The following is a 22,975-nucleotide window of genomic DNA, read 5'->3' on the forward strand; positions in this document are numbered from 1 at the left end:
TGGAACATTTACTCAATGATGCACTACAGAGCTATTCAAAACACTGACTATATGAAACTTTTAGGCAAATGGAAGGAACTACAAAATATCCTCCTGAGTGAGGTAACCCCTTCACAAAAAAACACACATGGTATGCACTCACTGATAAAGGGATACCAGCCCAAATGTTTTGAAGACCCAAAATATATCTCACAGATCAAATGAACATCTATAAGAAGGAAGACCTAAATGTGGATGCTTCAGTCATTCTTAGAAGGGGAGGTAAAATACCCTGGGGAAGAAATTATGCCCAGCTCCTTGTGTCATTAGTTGTGCTTTACCTATTGTCTTCTGTGCCATGACAAAGGGCTTGTGCAATTTTTCCAGCTCTGATCTTTGTAGCACTCGAGGCTGACTCTAAGCTGGTCTCTTCTTAATCAACTCTAATTTCTTTGATCCAGCATAACAGCATCAGTTTTCCCCGTGGTCCCTTTATTCTTGTCTCTATTTCTAAAATCATCTGGCCAGAGCATTTACTGCTGCCTGAAGGACAGTGATTATGTACCCCTTGTTTTAATACATTATCACTATATTTTTTTATTTTTAATTTTTTTATTTATTTACTTGTATCCCAAACACTGCTCATTTGTCACTTCCTTACAGAGTCCCTCTCCCACCAACTCTCCTTTCCTCTCACAGGGGGGAAGGCTCCGTGGGAATCCAACCACACTAGCACATCTAATCTTATCCCATGAGGATTAGGCCCATCTTTTTTCATTGAGGTCAGACAAGGTAACATTCTAAGGAAACAGTTTCCAGTCAGACAACAGCTTTAGGTACAGTCCCTTATGCAGTTGTTGGGGGATCCACGTGGAGACTAAGAATCTGCTACATATGTGCATGGGGATGGGGATTTGATCAGCCTGTGCATGCTCTTTGGTGAGAGATCTCAGGAGTCCAGATTAGTAGACTCTATTGTTCTTCCTGTGGAGTTCCTTTTCCCTTTTGGACTTTCTTTTTGTTTACCCACTTATATACTAACTAAGCTTGCCTCTCCAAAGTACACATACTCTCTGAACAATAATTCAATACAATTTTGTGTACTAAATTCAAGGATACTAATTCATTTAACAGTATAAAATTGAACCATGTTTATAAAACCATGGTATTATTTCAAGACTGCTTTATTTCAGATTGTCCCTTAGACATTTCAAATACTTTCACATTTTTCATATGATTCCAACCTTCAGTAGTCTCTGACATTTAATTACCTATAAGTTTTAGTTAAGGTTTTATTGCTCTGAAGAGACACTATGAACAAGTCATTTCTTGTAAAGGCAAACATTTAATTAGGGCTGGTTAACAGTCTGAGAGGTTCAGTCCATTTCTTCATGGTAAGAAGCATGCGATCATGTAGCATGACAGACATGGTGTTGGCAGAGATGATTATTCTACTGCTTGATACAAAGGGAGCCAAGGGAGCCCTCTCATTCTGCATGGGGTGGAGCCACAGCATTGGATCATCAAAGCACACACTGATAGTGAAACACTACCTTGAATAAAGCAACAACTACTTCAACAAGGTCACAGCTAATATTCACACTCCCTAGTCACTCTATTCTACTCTCTATCATATAGGCATATTCAAAAACATGAGCTGCATCATTGATGTGAACAGTATTAGGGTGTGCATTCAAAGTAACTATTTGGCTGAGTAAGATCTGTGTTTGTGTAATTTCTGCAGGAATTGTTGGATCAAAACTCCTTGATCCTTAAAAGCCTTAAAAATCATTACCACCTGTGTGATACCTATAAATAATTAATTTCCCTGTAGGGCTAGGTACAGACTCAGTTAATTCTGGAACACAACAATTTTATGTCCTCAGAAATCACTTATCAGAATATTTCTTCATAGTCAAATGGTCTATTCTTACTATCTCCAGCTAGCCAGAATCTGCAATCCCTTCGGATCTTGACTCTAAAGCCAGAGGTACAAGGCCATTGCTCCTAAATGATTCTGCTTCCTGGGCCTGGTACTAGTCTCCCTTATTCTATTAAGTCATTCCCTGTTTAGTATTAGCTGTCTTGGCCTTTTCTGTGTAATTTTCAACTGAAGGATCTGAATGATCAATTACAGAGTTCTGGGATTTAAGGCATGTGTCATCATTCCTCGACCAAATCATATTTTTTTTAAAGTAGAACTGGCTCATTCCCATGCTGACCTAGAACTTAGAAATCTACCAATTTTTCTCCTGAGAGTTGGGATAAAGGGCACATACTACCATTTGGACCTAGTATCAATGGTACAAAGAGAACTCAAGAAGCTATAGTGCCAGGGAAATATTTGTGATCTCCCGAAAACCAGACAGGATTGATATGATGCAACTCACAGCTAGGTCCTTATTCAAGCTATCTCATGACCACATTTACAATTGTAAGGCAGGATAGTTTGTATTGTAGGGCAACCCCAAATATCTACTGGAACAATGTTTTATAGAAAGCATCGATTAGAATGGATGGGTACAAACATCTACTTGGAATACTACTGTGGCCTTTAACATAATTGGGTGATGCTGGGAGTCATATCATAAACTTAATATCTGCTTCCCTCTGCATTGACAGTTTTGAGGCAAACACTGACTTTTTAACCATGTTTGTTGAGGAAATAATCCAGAACTGCTGGTCTTGTTTTTATATAAAACCTTGAAACACTCATCATATTAGGAGTAGTCTAGTGATTGGAGCTAGGCTCTGTTTGATATGGGTTGCTGAGCTACCTCAACCTGTAAGCCATTATACTAAATCTCTCTCTACTTACATATACAGAATGATTCACTGTGAAAGTGTTGGTCCTCTAGAGAAGCCTGGCAAATGCAGGAGGTAAGTAAAAGAAAGAGATCATTTGCAAGTCCACTTGGTCAAACGTAGGTATTCATCCATCTGTAAATATCTTCTGAAACGAAATCATGATCCACTATGTTGTCCCCTATTTTTAATGTGTTTTAGGACACGAAAACCACATTTTTCTGAGGTCAAGGTTGTGATTTCCAACAAGTTTCCCTTTTTTGTCCACTTGAAAATACCTAGAAAGCCAAAAGATCTACACAAGATGGACACACGTGTGAGATAGTGACTGGTTGAAATTAGTTAATTGGTTGGTGACCAAGAACACGTGACAGGAATACATACTTTAATCCAGGATGCACCTTCCGCTGGAGGCCTATATAAGTCCATGGATGCAGGAAGGAGTGCCTATTTGTCAGCTTGTCCTCAGCTTGTTCACAAGTCTGTCCCTACACTGGTACTGGCACCAGCTGTGCCAGTTACCAGCCTCTAGATTAGACCAGCTGTACCAATCTGTGTTCCAATACTCAAAACTACCATTCTTTTGGACTTTTTATCCTCAGCTTGCCATTGTGAGTGTACAGGACTTCGAACCGTAAGTACATCCAAAAATTCTTTTTTTGACATACATATAGAGAAAAATTAATTTCATCATTTTATTTTATGGGATATTTTATTCATTTAACTTTCATCTATATGTTCTTTCCTGGTTTCCTCTACACAAACCTTCATTCCATCAACATCAAGTTGTTTCTATGATAGTTCTACTGCACCACCCTAAGGTTTCCCTACACAAGGTCATCGAGTCTATACTGGATCAAGGGTTTCCCCTTAAATCTATAGTAAGGTCATGTTCTGCTACATGCAGCAGGAACCTTGGTTTCTTCCTCCATATTTGCTCTTTGGTGGGTGGTTTATTCCCTTGGAGCTCTGAACAGTCAGGCTGGTTGGTATTATTGTTCTTACAACGGGGTTGCAAACTTCTTCAACTCTTTTAGGACATTCCATAACTCCTCCAATGGGGTCCCAGTACTCAGTCTGATGGCTGGCTATAAGCATCTGTGTTGGTTTCAGAAAGGCTCTGTCCTTACTTCTAAGTAGGTCTTCTAAGTTCCTTCTTCTAAGTTAGAATGAAGCTTCCATAATTCCTTCTTCATCTCCATACGGTCTGTGAATTTTATTGTGGTTTCATAAATTTATTTAATGATCACAAGCTTAAATTATGCTATAGGCATGAATTTAGAATTTCATAAAAAATCCATATACAGTTTATTTGGGACTTTCTTTTAATTGTTTGGAATGGAATTATAAGCCCCATAATTAGAGTTTTTACGGTATTTCTGTTGTATCTTAAGAGACAGGGTGGGAGCCACCCCTTGCCTTGGCCTTGGAATGCTTAAGAACATATTCCTGTGAGTCCTATCATTCCCAGGGAAGGAGGAAGGGGCTACACAAGGCTATGTCAACAATGATTAGCACAATGCTTGAGTAGTATAGGAGAAAAAAAATTGTGAAGCCAGGTGTCGAAACAACATTTTAAAATACTGTTCCTTGTGGAGTTGATCTGCCACACCTGTGGGCAGTACATTTAGAGTTGGAGTTGACCACTGGTGAGAGAGGGCAATTTTTTGATCTGAGAAAGTCAGTTTCTTGTGGAGTCTAATAGTCTGACTAAGGGATGGTTTTCAAAGATATGTCACTATTTGCTCAGAACAGAGGTGGATGACTGGAACATGTAGCAAAGTGCCAATGACCAGACCCTGACCCGACATGGGAATTCTTCTTTCTTATTGGTTCTTCTTTTCCTTTCTTATTACATACTCTTTGTTTTGATATTTATAATGGTATGCTCTTCCTCCACCTTGCTCCCTTCCAACCCTCTGAACCCCAGTGTTTTGGCATTTCCCTATATTGGGGAAACATGTTCTTTCTGGACCAAAGACCTCTTCTCAAATTAATGCCAGACACTGCTAGGTTCAGCTACATATGCAACTGTAACCATAGTTTTCTCAATGTGTTCTCAATGATCAGTGTTATAGTACCTGGGGGTTGTGTAGGGTTTAGTTGGTTGATCACATTGTTTTCCCATGCAGTTGCAACCCCTTTCAGCTCCTTCAGGCTTTTCTTTAGCACCTTCCTTGGGGTCCCCAAGTTCACTCTGATGGTTAGATGCTAACATGCTCAGCTGTATGCATTTAACTCTGGCAGAGACCCAGAGTAGGCATCTCTATATGTTTCTTGCTTCTAAGCACTTTGTGCATCAGCAATAGAGCTAGGGATTGGTGGCTTCATATGGCATGGATCCCCATATAAAGAAGTCTCTGAATGATTTTTCTTTATTCCCTATTCCTCTATTTTACCTTGTATTTCCTATCTAAAGTGTTTTGTTCTTTCTACTAAACAGGACTGAGGTTTGGCATTTTGGCCTTCCTTCTTCTTTGCACATCATAAGGTCTGTCAATTTTTGCTGGGGTACTCAAAGTGTTCTGTGGCTAGTATTTTCTTCACAGTGAGGGCATTCCATGTGTGTGTTTTTGTGAGTGGGGTACTCACGATATTATCTCTACCCATATATTTGCCTAGGTGTTTCATAAAGTCATTGTTTCTAATTTATAAATGTACCATTCATTCTTTATACATTATTTGTTTTTTAAACATCTGGGTTTCTTCCAGCTTCTGGCTATCATAAATAAGGCTGCTAGAACATGGTGGAGCATGTGTGCTTGTCATATGTTGGAACGTCTTTGGGCTATATGTCTAGGAGTGGAATAGCTGGGTTTTCAGGTAGCACTATGTTCAATTTTCTGCGAAACCACCAGACTGTTTTACAGAGTGGTTGTACCAGCTTACAATCCCACCAACACTCAAGAAGTTTTCTTTTCTCTCCACATTCTTGCCAGCATCTTCTGTCACCTGATTTTTGACCTTAGCCATTCTAATTAAAATAAGGTGTATTCTCAGGGTTGTTTAGATTTACATTTACCTGATAACTAGCAACATTTATAATTTCTTTGGGTGCTTCATAGCTATTTGGAATTTCTCAGCTGAGAATTCTTTTTTGGCCTTGTATACCAGTTTTATATATAAATATTTGATTCTCTGGAGTCTAACTTCCTGAGCTCTTTGTATATGTTGTATATTAGCCCTCCATCAGTTGCAGGAGTATCAAACATCCTTCCTCAATCTGTTGTTGGACATATTGTCTTCTTGATAATATGCTTAGCCTCCAGAAACTTTCTAATTTTATGAGGTCACAATTGTTGATTCTTGATCTTAGAGTATAATCTATTTGTTTTCTGTTGAGAAAACTTTCCCCTGTGCCTACATGTTTTAAGCTCTTCTCCACTTTGTTTTCTAAAAATTCTTCCTTATGCAGCTGAATGGCAAGGGCATTGATCTTATGAGATAGTTAGGATTGTTGTGACTGATTTTATTGTCTTACCATAGTATTCTAATTGTTGTTGTTGTAGATGTTGTTAGTTGAAAATCATAAATATCAAAATATAAATTATTTAAAAACTGAATATGTTATGTGGTATGGTATTAATTAGGAAGTAGCCTGCAGCTATGGGTTATGGCAATACAAAAAAAGAGAATCCTTGGCCTATATTATGGCAAGTATTTTTAATTTCTGCAATCAAGTGTTAGAGACAAAAGATAAAGATTATGAGACCAGATTGAAGTATAAATGTCTTCTGTAAAAATGAGTTGTCCTGTAACTTCCTGTAAATCTTCATGGGAGGAATGATTTTCCACTTCTCTGGGATAGAAGAGAGGCTGGATGTTGATCTGGACACCTTGTATGTGTTTTAATAAGTGATGCCTACGGAATGATGCCTTCACAAATCCAGAGTGTATTTTTTTTAAGTGGTTTCTAATTGGTGAAATGGTGCAAGCAATTTTAATCTCCTATCTTAGAGTTTTTTTTTTTATCAATTTTAAGAGTGCAACTATCCATCCAAACAACTTCACTTTTGTTCCAATACTACATGTTGTGTCTCATGATGATGATGTGATTTCTCCATTTGTAATATTTCTTTTCTGGTTTTTTTCTGTCTTTCATTCCATCTTCCTTTCTTAAACATTTGTTTTCACTATTTGCTTTTTAAAGTTTAAAATAAGATTTTTGTCTCATTTCATCAACCTTTACCACCATCAGGATCTATCCAGGATCCATGAACTATGTGGACACAATTCTAGGTAACTGGGTCCAATTGTCAGTGTGCTGAGAGTGAAACCCTCTCTTAGCATTTATCTATAATATTTGAGAAAATGGATGGGATCCAATACCAAAAGGACACAACAGATTGTAGCATTGCAAAAAAATAATCACACCAGATTCTGTATCCACCATTACAAAGATTAACCTCTTGTACTCTATAAGTCTCCACAGCAAGAGGTTTCATCATCCCACAAGTATCTTTTCATTCACTCTCTTCATTCAAAACAAACCCCACATGACCTACTGCTCCTGTAAAAACTCACCAGTCCCACCAACAAATCCTGTTCCACATTCTCTTCTAAAGTTGATGAATGCAACCATGTAACTGTATATTGTTTATAAAGTAAATCAGAGGCAAGCTAACATACACAGTTCCTAAGAGTTTACTTAATGAGAGCATCTTCTAAACTCTAAGAGCCTGGGGTGAGATATTTAAACATGTCTTCTAAGTATGGGGGCCTACATGTGGAAACATAAGTCTTATGAAATCATAGACTCAGAAGTACTGAACATATCAGGCCTAGCTTTATAAAAGGAGATCCCAGAGTAATGAAGCTTTTGTTTGCCCATCCCACCTTCATCAGAGCCCTTAAAGTTGTGAATCCCTGATCTCCAGAGAACATTTTATGCCTTCTTGTTTCTACCATTTAAGTTCTGCCTGTCCGCCGAGTTTGAGTATTCTCAAGAACTTTAATCTCTACCACTGAATACCTAGTTTAGCCAGATGTTGATTTTTCTCCCAACAGTGCAGGAACTTGAAGAGTCCCCAGGCCATTTGTGAAGCCTGCATAGACATGGAAGAATCCACAGGTGCATTCCAGCCAGGGAGGTGTAATCCCCAGCCTTTCCCTGTGGAGTCCAGCCAGCCTGTCTCAGGTCAGAGCTCAGAGATGCTTGCCTGGAAACCAACAGTGATGGCATCTGCATACTCTAGCACACCTGAGATAACCTGTACTCTGAACTCGACAGCACACCCAGGAAAAACTGGAGAGCCAAGTGAGACTTCCTCTGTGAATCAGATAGCTGTGTCTCTTCAGCAGAAAAAATTCCCGGAAGACACTCAGCTTAAGGAGCTCAACAACACACCAAAGATATGCCATCCTCATGCCCAGAATAAAGCTGTCCTTGAAGCTAGGGAATCTCTCTACATTGAAGGACACTGGATGAGGACAGTCAACTTTGACAAGACTCTTGTGATCCAAAATACTGCCTTGAATGACAGTGAGAGAATTCCCTTTGGTAATCATCATGCTGCTCCTTCTGGAAGCCATGCAGACCAGAATTCAAATGTAGATCGCTCCCTGGACTATTTTTCTGAACAGAGTTCTTTTAGGTATCAGCAGAGGGATTTAGTAGCTAATAATAGATTCAATGCAGATCTGATGATACCTTCTAATGAATATCAGGCTTTTTATGAGCCTCCGGTGAGAGATAACCATGAACACATGAAGCTCTACTACCAGAAGTCATCCTTCCGTGGTCAGAATGTCTACAGAGGTCAGGATAACCTGGTCTGTGGTGAGCACTTTCTCTCTGGGTATCAGTTATCAGGACACAGATGTGATCAGAATTTGATGGTCAGTCACTGGGTTACCAATCCAATTGGTGGCCAGACTTTCTATGGTTTTCAGATGCCAAACACCAGTTTTGGCCCAAATTTTCATGGGTCTAAGAGGGCAACATCCAATGCAGAAGAAAATATGACTTGGCATCCACAGAATTATCCCAGTTATAAAGTGTCATGCTACTTGCATCAGATGAGGTCCTCTGATCCAAATGTCTACCCATGTCTGAATGGAACACCAAATGTTGAAAAAAGGCTGGATCCTCAGGTGAATTCATTTTGTAATCAAGACCACATAGCTTGGGATCCAGTGACAAGTCCCAGTTCTAAAGAGTTATATTCCTTGGATCAAATGAGAACTTCTGTGAATCCAAATATCCATCCAAGTTTGAATGGAAAACCTAATGTTGAAAAAAGCATTGATCCTCAGGTGACTTCACTTAGTAAGGAAGACCACCTAGCTTGTCACCCAGAGACAAGTCCCAGTCCTGAAGAGACATTCTCCTTGGATGAGATAATAGCCTTTCCTGATTCTAATGCTTCCCTAAATCTGAATGGAACTACCAGTATTGAAGAAAGCCAAAATGCTCAGGTGACTTCACTTAGTAAGGAAGACCACCTAGCTTGTCACCCAGAGACAAGTCCCAGTCCTGAAGAGACATTCTCCTTGGATGAGATAATAGCCTTTCCTGATTCTAATGCTTCTCTAAATCTGAATGGAGCTACCAGTATTGAAGAAAGCCAAAATGCTCAGGTGACTTCACTTAGTAATCCAGAAAAACAAGCTTGTCATCCAGAGACAAGTCCCAGTTCTGAAGAGTCTTTTTTCTTGGATGAGATAATAGCCTTTCCTGATTCTGATGCTTCCTCAAGTTTGAATGGATCCCCCAATGTTGAAGAAAACCTTGTTCCTCAGGTGACCTCACTTAGTAACCCAGCCAACCTAGATTGTCACCCAGAGGCAAGTCCCAGTTCTGAAGAGTCTTTCTTTTTGGATGACATAATTGCCTTTTTTGATTCTGATGCTTCCCGAAGTTTGCATGGAACATCCAAAGTTGAAGAAAGCCTTGATCCTCAAGTGACTTCACTTACTAACCAAGTCAACCTGGCTTGGCACCCAGAGACAAGTCCCCTTTCTGAAGAGTCTTTCTTCTTGGATGACATAATGGCCTTTCTTGATTCTGATGCTTCCCCAAGTGTGAATGGAACACCTGATGTGGAAGAAAAACTTGATCCTCAGGTGACTTCATGTTCTATACAAGAACACTTAGCTTGGCATCCAGAGAGAATTCCAAGTTCTGAAGAGTCATTCTCCTTTGATCATTTGAGAACCTCTCTTGAACCTAATGTCTACCCAAGTAGCAATGGAACACCCAATGTTGTGCAAAGCCTTGATCATCATGTGACATTACTTAGTAACCAAGCCCCATATGTAGGTGAATCCTCAAATCCTTCAAGTTACCCTTCTGTTCAAAGACAACCCCAGGCAAGCTCTTCATCTTCTGATTTGGTTCAAGGAATGGGTCCAGAGTTGAACGCAGACCTGCAGACACTGAGCCCTGTCTCTCCAATCAACCCTCAACCTTTGAAGCGCTACTCATGTTCCTACCCAGATTGTGGGAAATCTTACACAAAGGCTCACCACCTCAAAGACCACATGAAGAAACACACTGGAAAGAGGAGTTATGAGTGCAATGTGCCTGGCTGCAAATGGACATTCTACCGTTCAACAGATCTAAAGAGACACATAAAAAAGCACAGTGGTGAGAGGCCCCATGCTTGTCCCCTCTGCAACAAAAGCTATTCCAGAACCTGTTACCTCAAGCAGCATCTGAAGTCTCACTCCCAAGCATCATTCACCAGTACAAACTGACTGTTCAAAAAATATCTTCTCTGAAATTGATTTATTGTTTCTATGGACACCTCTGTCAACAAGTAGATTTTACTGTTGCCTGAAGATTACAAACAAATGAACAAACAAACTAACATTTAGAATTTGAAAGTGGACCATGTGATCCTCACATCTATTTATTTGCATAGGGAAATCTCAACTGATCCCTTTTCAATACCAGATTTTTAAATCTAAGTTCCATACACTGTATACTGAACTTTTCCTCTTTAATATAATGTAAGTTGGCTACCTATCCCACCTCCTCCATGTGCTGCAGATGCAAGACCCATCACTAAGGAGTTTGTTTTCAAGAGCTCAATGTATGTTCCCAAGATGATGAATGCTGATATGGATGCAGTTTATGCTGAAAATCAGGTGGAACTGGAAGAAAGACTCCACTTCTCAATCAAGAGTTTGAACTACAACACAAACTTGAAAATCTTTCTGCAAGAGTAGATGCAGTTGAGGAAGTAAACCTGAAGCTAAAATCAGAAAATCAAGTTCTTGGACAATATACAGATAACCTCATGTCTGCTTCCAGAGTTTTTCAACATCTAAAATGAAAAGCAAAAGATAGTAAAGGGCTCACCTCACTGTCTTCTATGGATTGCTGCTTTTGTTCTTTGTTTGCTTCGCTGAGTATTTATAAAGACAATGTCAGATCTAGGTAATACTAAAGCTTTACAGGAGCATCTCTCAACTAATGTTCTATGTATATGTATATATTAGTTTATGAAGATGTGCACATGAAGAGACTTTATAATAAAATTACAGATATTTTTGAAAATTTAAGAAGAATCTTTAGCCAATTTATTACAAATATATATATATATATATATATATATATATATATATATATATATATATATATATATATACACATATTGTGTAGCACTGTGTTTTATCAAAAGCCTAAATAGTTAAATGTACATGAAAATAACCATGTTGTGAAAAAGGGACAAAAATCATGTACTGAATGCAGAGCTTCTGTACCTTGTGCACCCACTTTTGCCTCTACATCTGCCTCTGCCTTCCCATCTTCATCAGGAGAAGAACCTCAGAGTTATCTCCGACAGAGTAACCTGACTCTAAGTATTGACACTATACCAAACTATGACACTTTCTTATCTATTGCTTGCCATTTGAGAATTGTACTAATAAGAGAGGATTGCTGATATCATTTTAATCAACTGAAGATACATTGAAGCTATAAATAATGAAGGGTTTTCTGTGAAATGTAAACTGTCACATTCGGAAGGTAAAAACTTTTTGCAGATGACATGATAGTTTATGTAAGTGATCCCACAAATTCCACCAGAGAACTACTACGGCTGATAAACATTCAGCAAAGTGGCTGAATATTAAATTACTTCAAACAAATCAGTAGCCTTCCTGTATTCAAAGGACAATCATGTGGAGAAAGAAATTAGGAAAAAGATATCCTCTACAATAGTCACAAAAATAATAAAATACCTTGGTGTGCCTCCAAATAAATAAGTGAAGGACCTGTATGACAAGAACTCCAAACCTCTAAAGAAGGATATCAAGGAAAGTCTCAGACAATGGAAAGATCTCCCATGCTCATGGAATGGAAGGATCAACATTCTAAAAATGACCATCTTACCCAAAGCAATCTACAGATTCAATGATATCCCCATCAAAATTCTAATGTAGTTCTTCATTGAATTGGAAAGAGAAATGTGTGATTTCACCTGGAATAACAAAAGACTTAGAAAAGCGAAATCCATCCTCAAAAACAAGTAAACATCTTCGAGAATCTCTATCCCTGACCTCAAGCTATAGTACAAGGCAATTCTGATGAAAACTGTGTGGGACTGGTACAGAAATAGGCACATGGATCAATGGAATAGAATAGAACACCCCGTAATGAGGCCCCATATATAGGGTCACCTGAATTTTGACCAAGGACCTGTAAATATTCAATGGAAAAATGACAGCCTATTCAACAAATGGTATTCGTCCAACTGGCACTCAGCATGCAGAAGAATGAAAATAGACCCTTTCTTATCTCTTTGTACAAAGCTTAAGTGTAAGTAGATCAAATATATCCACATTAAACCAGATAAACTGAAACTATTAGATGAGAAAATAGGGAAAAACTTAGAATACTTAGGCATAGGAAAATAATTTTCTGAACAAAACAACAATGGCCCCTGCTCTTAGGTCAAAGATTAACAAATGAAACTTAATGAGATTGCAAGTTTCTGTAAGGCTTAAGACAGTGTCAAGAAAACAAAACTGCAGCCAACAGAATGGGAAAAGATCATAACCAACTCCACATCAGATAGAGGCCTAATATCCAAGGTATAAAAAGAACAGAAAAAGCTAGACACCAGTAAATCCAACAACCCTATTAAAAATGTAGTACAGAGCTAAACAAAATGTTTTCAATTGAGGAAAATCCAATAACTGAGAAACATCTAGGAAGTGCTGGACATCCATAGCCATCAGGCAAATGCAAATCATAACAACCCTTTGATTCCACATCACACCAGTCAGATTGGCCAAGATCCAAAACTCAGATGACAACAGATGCAGGAGAGGCTGTGCAGAAAGAGGAACACTTTTCCACTGTTGGTGGGGTTGTAAACTGATAAAACAACTCTGGAAATCAGACAGGCGATTCCTCAGAAAACTGGACATGGTACTACCTGAAAATCCAGCTATTCCACTTCTGGGCATATACCCCAGAGACACTCCAATATACAACAAAGACGCATGCACCACAATGTTCATAGCAGCACTATTTATGTTAGCCAGAAGCTGGAAAGAACCCAGATGCACTTTAGGAGATGAATGGATACAAAAATTGTGGTACATTTAATCAATGAAGTACTACTCAGCTATCAGAAACAATGACTTAACCAAACTCTTAAGAAAATGGTTGCATCTAGAGAATAGCATCCTGAGTGAGATAACCCAGTCTCAAAAGAACAGACATAATATGCAGTCATTGATAATGGGATACTAACCCCAGAAAGCTCAGCCTACCCCAGAAAAATCTCAGACTGTGAAATTCAAGAAAAAAAAAATAAAACATTATACTCAATCCTCACACACCAAGAAAACTTTGACTACTTCTGGGTTACATCCTGATTTACATGTACTTTTTGCTCATTGTAACTATTCGGACATTAATGCAGAATATCAAAACTTAAAAAAAATGCAAAGCACTTACTAAAATGTATTCTTATACATTTATGTAAAAATTCTAACATTTGTTCTTCTATCTGTGTTTATTTAGAAAATAAATTATAAATGGAGTAAATCTTAAACAAAATCTCTCTATTACATGAAATAATCCATTTGGTGTTGTAAAGATAGAGATGCTGGTGTGTGAGAAGTAGAAAAAAAGGAAAAGAAAAAAAGACATGAAGAAAGATAGAAATAGGAATGAAAACTGGATAAAAAGGAATAACCAACTCCCTATATTTTCCCTATAAATGTGTGCTATATCTGCCCCACAGGTGCAAATTTGGGACATGAATAAAAGTGAATTTAGTCTAATGTGAGTGGATTATGAGACCAGTGAAAGGTTGGTCTCAATGTTTATTTGTATGATGAGATGGACTTTTGGAAATTTAATTGAGAGTATATTAATACCAAAATCGTAAATATAAAAGAGTTTTGTCAATGCGATAAGTATAAATCTTAGTGTTTTATCTCAGTTGTATACCCAGAGTTTTTGAAACCAAATTAGTTACAGTATTTTAATCATTCTTTAACAAATTTTAAAAGTTTAGTTTGTAGTTTCCATTTGATAAAGATCTGATACCCAAAATATTAGCAAGTTTTTGTAACAGGAAAGATCCAATAATGGAACTTCTAGCTCTTCGATGGGCTGCTGACTTGAAGATTTATCTAATGTACTAATGTAGGCATGGATGGGTGACTTAGTTATAAGGATATATAATCCTCCCATTACAGACATTTTGCAACTGTTTTGTGACCTTGTTACTGATATTTAAATTTGTGTTCAAGTTCTGCTTTGCAATTTAATAAAATTTTTTAAGAAAAAAAATTTGTTATGTTTGACATTTTTAAAATTTTATTGGATATTCTGAACATTTACATTTCTAACCTTATATCCTCCCCTTTACTCCCCTTTCCTCCTCCCTCAAACTTGTTTTTATGAATTGCATCTCAAATAAAATGACTAAAAACACTAGTTTTTAAACTCTGTGACTTTTTTTGATACTTTAAAATTGTGTGATTTATTGGCTTTTCTAATCAATATTTGTTGTGCACCTAGGTTTGTCTTTGTAATGATCCAGCCTTTCTAGAAAAGATTGTTTTAACAGTAACACAATCTGCAAGTCCTTGAATATAAAGTAACTCTTTTTTACAATAGACTTCTTGCACATATTCCTGTCTCAACTGTTCTTATTTCAACCCTAGTCACTACTGTCCACAAATTCTGTCTCATTCATACACATTAGTGTCTACTCCTCTTATACATATGTCATGATGTTGGATTTCTAGAGATGTAAAAATTTAGAATAATGACAGTTCTTATTTTTCTCATATTTTCTTGGACATACGTTAGGTTGTCAATATGATCTTTGCACTATATTTTAGCCACTTCTTTTGCTCCTCTATGGTATCCATCAGTCACAGGAATAAATTTTCATGATATTACTTTATAGAACAATCAGTCCCCATTTTGACATCATCACAGCAATGTCTCTAGGTCCTAATAGAGTTGTAGAGCATATGTTAGGATATGGTACTATACCAAAATCTTGGTTTAACTTCTGGGTCTATTATTTTAGATGCTCAAGTGTTATGAACTATCTTGTATAAAATTTGTTCTAACGAGATTTACACTCACTTTTTATAAACTGCTTTATAAATTTATAAATGAAACACAAGTTGAAGGGAACATATTCATTTACTAGGCCAATAAATATGTAAGGGGCTTTCACAACAGGTAGAATCATTACTTACAGTTTGAACATAAGAAAATTAAAATGAAGTAATATAAATTCAGATACTATGGTAGAATTCTGATACAACCAAGAGAGTAAGACATAATGGTTTTGAGCTGCCAAGGTCAGTGGTTTCCTCTGAGACTAAAACATTCCATCAATCAGTAATCTTCAGGAATATTAGGTAGGAAGGGAAACGACTAATAATACATCCAAGAATACCCCGAATAAGCACAAACCACTCATTATATCCATTATGCCACTCTTCCTTTGCAGCTCAAACCTCCATGCCTGGGAGAGGTTTATATTAGCTTAGTCACTTGAAAAAGGCACTATACAATTGTTGTGCTGTCAATTTTCTTCAGGTTTCTACCTCTAGTGACTTATCACCAATGATGAGGTGGACATTGGAGATAAAGCTGCTTTTGTGTAATTTTTGCCCCTGTAACATGTCATCTGTTTTTGTGAAAATAACCTCCATAAAACTTACTGATTCACCAAGTTGGAATTTAGTTCTCTCTCTCTCCACTTCCTTCCCTACCTACCTCGAACCCTCCCTCCCTACCTCCCTTCCTACATACCTCTCTCTCTCTCTCTATCTCTCAATCTCTCTCTTTCTAGCTCTTCAAACACACACACACACACACACACACACACACACACACACACACACACACACACACATATATATATATATATATATATATATATATATATATATATATATATATATATATATACCATGATTCTTATCTGAGATTAGTAGGCATAAATATTATGAATATTATGTCTCCCCAGGAAATATGATAGCTCAGGTAGTGAGTGTTTTTTATTGCAATAGTGAAAAACATTTAAAACACGGAACACATGCTATTTTGTTGTATTGGTTCTCACCCTTATGTTAATTACTACCTCCTTATCTCCTCAATGAAACAGAGTCCACTGGGTATCACCCCACCCTGGATCATCTATTCCCAGCAGGTCTAGTCATATCCTCTCCTGCTGAGGCCTAACCAGGGAGGCCAGGAAGAAGAAAAGATTACCAATATCAATGAACAGAGACTGAGATAGCCCCTGTTTAACTTCCAGAATGCTTCCTGGGCTCCACATAATGTTTGTCAGTCTGTTTCTATACTCTACTGGATGAAGACTCAGGAGACAATAATGCTAGGTTCCTACATGCAAGCATAGAAGAATAGCCAAGTATCATTAATATGGTCTAGTGTGGACTCTCTCCCATGAAATGTATCTCTATTTGGGATAATCATTGGAGGGCTGTTTCCTCACTGTCTGTTCCATCTTTATCTCTGCACAATATGTAGGCAAGACAAACTTGACCTTCTAACAAGGGCAGTAAGACAACATGAGAATATCTAAGGGATTCAATTTGGAACAAAGTAGGCACAGTATTATTGTTCACAGATGACTTGAAAGTATAAATAGCAGACCTCCAAGTTCTATCAGAAAACTTCCACAGCTGATGAACTCATTCAGCAAGATGCTTGCACAAAAAATTAATAAAAGAAAAATCAGTAGGCTTCATTTGTGCAAATGATATGCTAAGACAGAATTTAAGGTGATAATTCTCTTATAATACGCAAAAATCCAAAAAAAAATTTCTCATATGACTTTAACCCAGCAAGTCAAAGACCTATATAACAGGAACTTCATGTCTATAAAGAAACTGGGGAAGATATCAGAAGATGCAAAGATCTACCATGATCCCGACTGAGCAGGATTAACATAGTTAATTAACTATCTTACCAAAAGCAATTTACAGATTCAAAATAATTTCCATTAAAATTGTAATACAATTATTTAGAGGCAATCTAACATGTACTGGTGTCTAGAGAGCTTATAGATATACTTCAGGACAAACAAACATGCAAAAAGTATACAAAAATGCTTGAAAATAAATTTGTCACTCATAAATATTACTGATTAGTTGATATATACAAAACGTAATGAAAACAAATCAATGTGTACTGATATCAGTTGGTTCAATAGGACTATATACTTTTTGTGCTTCAAAATTTTGATTACCTCTCTAATGTGGAGTAGTTTGAAGGGACCACTCACATTCACACACACACACACACACACACACACACACACACACACACAATTCAGAGACAATAAGAAAACCTGGCATCACAGATAACAAGATGTTAAGAGTGTAGTGCTAGTAACTAAGCAAGGGAATCAAACACAACCTGAAAATGACAGAAACAAGGAAGAGACAGCCCAACACACCAGAAAAGCAAGATTTGGACATAAAAACAAACTGCATGATAAAGATGATGAAGGTCTTCTAGAGGCACATAAATTACATGAGAACCAGTAAACAAGTTGAAGAAACACATGAGAACCATTAAACACATAGAAGACCTTAAAGAGGAAAAGAAAAATCAGTTAAAGAGCTACAGAAAAATACAACCACACAGGTGAAGGAATTAGAAACAAAAATAGAAAAAAAATAATCACAAAAAGAAACAACCCTGGAGATAAAAAACCTCAGAAAGAGATTAGAAGTCGTAGACACAAGCATTACCAACGGAATGCAAGAGATGGAAGAGAGTTTCTCAGGGGCAAAAGATACCACAGTAAACATTGGCACATCAGTCAGAGATAATGCAAAAATCTAAAAGCATTATCTTAATGCATCTAGTAATTCCAGGACACAATAAGAAGAGTCAACCAAAGTATAATAGTTGTAGAAGAAAATATAGACTCTCAAATAAAAGTGTCACTAAATATCTTGAACAAAATTTAGAGGCTAATTCACTAACCTAAAGGAAGAGATGACCATGAACATACAAGAAATCTACAAAACTCCAAATAGATTAGACCAGATAAATAAAATTCCCTCTGACATAAAATAGTCAAAATACCAAATATTCAAAACAAAGAAAGTATAGCAAAAGAGGTATACTCAGCTTGGACTGTATAGCTTAACCTGTCCACTAAATCGGTGCTTTTACATGTTTAGAACTTTGTTTATACATTCCAAATTTTTAAGAGTTGTGTCCCTGTTTTGTTTCTCAGAATTGTGTTATTATAGCATGAACTGAATATGCCATGCATCAGGAACCTATGAAGGTCTTTCTAGATAGGTGGCAATCAGTCAGTATATTCTGGCTTTTTTGAGATTTATTCTAGGCCACTGTTTTTATTTGTCAGGCACAGGCTGAGTCTCAGAGCTTAGTAATGACTGGAAAGTCTATGAGTTTCACTTTAACCATTTCTATGTTTTTAGTGTCTTACATTATACAAATGAGGCTTTTTGCAAAAGTCTCAGAGTCCCCCAAATCCTTGTGTTTTTCTATCACTTGTGAAAACCCTAAAGAAGAAAACCACACAAACATAATTCTACTTCTAACAATAAAAATAACAGGGACCAATAATGGTTCTTTGATATCTCTTAGCATCATTGGATTCATTTCCCCAATAAAGAGACATAGATTATAAGAATGTACACACAATCCGAGTCCAACATTTTGCTGCATACCGGAAACTCCTGTCAGGAACAAACACAAATAGTACCTCAGAGTAAAAGGTTAGGAAGAAATTTCAAGGAAAAATGGTACTAAGAAACAATCTAGAGTGGCTATTCTAATACCAAATAAGATAAATTTTCAAGAAAAGTTACCAACATTGTTAAGGAAGGACAATTTTGACTAATCAGAGGAAAAGTTCTATCAAGGTGAAGAACTGTGCTCCAAATACAAGAGCACCTACAGTTAGTATAAAAAAAAAAAAAAAAAGAAAAAGAATAAGAAAAAAAAATTGACATGATTCCATGCACCCTTTCAAATAACCATGGACGAAGGCTCCTCTTCAAAAACAAAAACAAATCAAAAAGACCACATACACATAAACAATGCACTACACAACAATACCATGTTCAAGGAAGAAATAAATAAAATCTTAAGGATTTTCAAAATTTAATGAAAATGAGAGCGCACCAAACTGAAACTATGGGATGCAATGAAAGCAGTATTAAGAAGAAAACTTATTGCTTGGATTTGTTCCAAAAGAAACTGCAGAGAGCATACACAACCAGCTTGACAGAAGAACTAAAAGTTATAGAACAAAAAAAAGAAGATACATCTAAGAGGAATAGGCAGGAGGAAACACTCAAAATCAGAGATGAAATCAACAAAGTAGAAACAAAAAGGAACTATACAAAAAATCAACAAAACCAGGAGATAGGTCTTTGATAAAATCAAAAAATATTGATGAAATCTGAGCCAGACTAACTAGAGGACACAGAGACTATCTAAATTAACAAACTCAGAAAAGAAAAGGAAGATATAACAATAGAAACTGAAGAAAGTAAAAACAAATCATAAGATCCTGCAACAAAAGTGTATACTCAACCAAACAGAAAATGTTGAGTAAATGACTCATATTCTCCATATTACCAAAGATCAAATTTAAATCTAAATCAAGTAAATCATCACAACAGTCCCATAATCACTATATAAAAACAAGAACTCATCAAAAGCCTCTGATCCCAAGGGGGTAAAAAGCCAAAGGTTTCAGTGCCATATTTTATCAGACATTCAGAGAAGAACTGATACCAATATTGTCGACACTATTTCATAAAATAGAAAGAGAAGGAACACTACACAACTCATTTTTTGAAGCCAAAATTACTCTAATTCTTAAATCAAACAGAGACCCTACAAAGAAAAAAAGAAAGTGTCAGACAATATTCCTTCATGAACAGCCATGAAAATATTCAATCGAATTCTTGTAAAAAGAATACTAGAACACAACATATGATCCTTTAACATGATCAAGTAAAGTTCATTCCAGTGACACAGGGAGAGTTCAATATATGAAAATCCATCAAAGTAATCAAGCAAAAAAAATCAAATAAATAAACTATATAAAGATCTCTTTAGATGCTTAGAAGTAACTAGAGAAAATAAAACACCATTTCATGTTAATGGTTTGGAAATATCTGGAACTTTAGGCTCATCCTTAAAGATAGTAAAAGCAATATACAGCAAATGAGTAGCCAATATTAATCTAAATAGGGAGAATGTTGAAGTAATCACACTAAAATAAGATACTCGACAAGTCTGCAAACACTTCTATTACTCTTCTTCTGTAATGGAGTACTGGAAGTCTTAACAGAGCAATCATTCCACAAATTCAGTCAAATGGATGTAAATTAGAAAACAAGATGTCAAATATCACTATTTGTTGATGATATGATAGTATACTTATGTGACTCCAAGAATTCCACCAGAAACCTTTTACAGCTGATAAGCTGTATTTTCCACAATCCCTTTTGCTTTCAATGGCCTCTCATAGTAACAAGCCTCAAGAGTTCTTCATGGCCCCTTCAAAACCAGGACCACATGGGGGATTCTTACATATTACTAAGTACAGCTGCAGTGTGAGGTGCAACTTTCCATGTCTCAGGAACACAGATTTTTTCTGCTCTCCAAAAATACTTTTCAGAAGATTTCACCACAGTGATGCTGGCCTGTTCTTAATCATCCCTAATTTTTTAGCTCCAGATAAACAGCATCAATTGTCCGGGTAGCCTCATTCCCTTGATCATAAAGCCAGAGACCCAGGCTTAAAGCTGCTGAGTTATGCTGCTTGCAGGAGCTTGAATCTGGCCCCTTGTTGTATTACATTATCACTACATGCCTATTTTCTAACTCCTTCACTGCTTAAGAATTTTTCCACCCAACTACCTGAAAACCAATGTATAGGCCACAGAATGAAATTCTGCACTGAAAAGACCACATGATCTTGGGCCAGGTCTGAACAGTTCAGATCACCCTCACCAACAAAGTCTTCCATATCCCTTCAAGGATAGTTTATTAAACCCCATTTAAAGAATTAAAGTACTCTTTAAATCCAAAATACCAAAATCCACATTTTTCCAAACAAATGAATGATAAGGCCTTTCAAAGCAATAACCCAATCCTGGTGTCATCTTCTGTCTTAAGCTTTCACTGCTTTCAACAGACACCATGACCAAGGCATGTCTTACACATAACATTTAGTTGGGATTACTTTGTAGGTTCAATGATTCAGTTCATTATCAAGGCAGGAACATGGCAAGTCCAGGCATGCAAAGTGCATGAGGAGTTGAGAGTTCTATATTTTCACCCAAAGGGAGATAGGAACAGACTTGGTCTCCTCTCATAGATAGAAGGAGGGTCTCAAAGTCCATCTCCACAATGACACACTTACTCCAATAAATCCACACATTCCATAGTGCCACTGCCTGGGCCAAGTATATGTAAACCATAACAGGATGGATCCCTATTTGTTCATATCAGCCTTATTTATAAAAGCCATGAGCTGGAAAGAACCCAGATGTCCTTCAAAAGAGGTATGCATACAACAAATACATGGAACATTTACTCAATGATGCACTACAGAGCTATTCAAAACACTGACTATCTGAAACTCATAGGCAAATGGAAGGAACTAGAAAATATCCTCCTGAGTGAGGTAACCCCTTCACAAAAAAACACACATGGTATGCACTCACTGATAAAGGGATATCAGCCCAAATGTTTTGAAGACCCAAAATATATCTCACAGATCATATGAACCTTGATAAGAAGGAAGACCTAAATGTGGATGCTTCAGCCATTCTTAGAAGGGGAGGTAAAATACCCTGGGGAAGAAATTATGCCCAGCTCCTTGTGTCATTAGTTGCGCTTTACCTATTGTCTTCTGTGCCATGACAAAGGGCTTGTGCAATTTTTCCAGCTCTGATCTTTGTAGCACTCGAGGCTGACTCTAAGCTGGTCTCTTCTTAATCAACTCTAATTTTTTTGATCCAGCATAACAGCATCAGTTTTCCCCGTGGTCCCTTTATTCTTGTCTCTATTTCTAAAATCATCTGGCCAGAGCATTTACTGCTGCCTGAAGGACAGTGATTATGTACCCCTTGTTTTAATACATTATCACTATATTTTTTTATTTTTAATTTTTTTATTTATTTACTTGTATCCCAAACACTGCTCATTTGTCACTTCCTTACAGAGTCCCTCTCCCACCAACTCCCCTTTCCTCTCACAGGGGGAGGGCTCCATGGGAATCCAACCACACTAGCACATCTAATCTTATCCCATGAGGATTAGGCCCATCTTTTTTCATTGAGGTCAGACAAGGTAACATTCTAAGGAAACAGTTTCCAGTCAGACAACAGCTTTAGGTACAGTCCCTTATGCAGTTGTTGGGGGATCCACGTGGAGACTAAGAATCTGCTACATATGTGCATGGGGATGGGGATTTGATCAGCCTGTGCATGCTCTTTGGTGAGAGATCTCAGGAGTCCAGATTAGTAGACTCTATTGTTCTTCCTGTGGAGTTCCTTTTCCCTTTTGGACTTTCTTTTTGTTTACCCACTTATATACTAACTAAGCTTGCCTCTCCAAAGTACACATACTCTCTGAACAATAATTCAATACAATTTTGTGTACTAAATTCAAGGATACTAATTCATTTAACAGTATAAAATTGAACCATGTTTATAAAACCAT

The sequence above is a fragment of the Micromys minutus genome, assembly GCF_963924665.1.
Source record: "Micromys minutus genome assembly, chromosome: X".
NCBI lineage: Eukaryota > Metazoa > Chordata > Mammalia > Rodentia > Muridae > Micromys > Micromys minutus.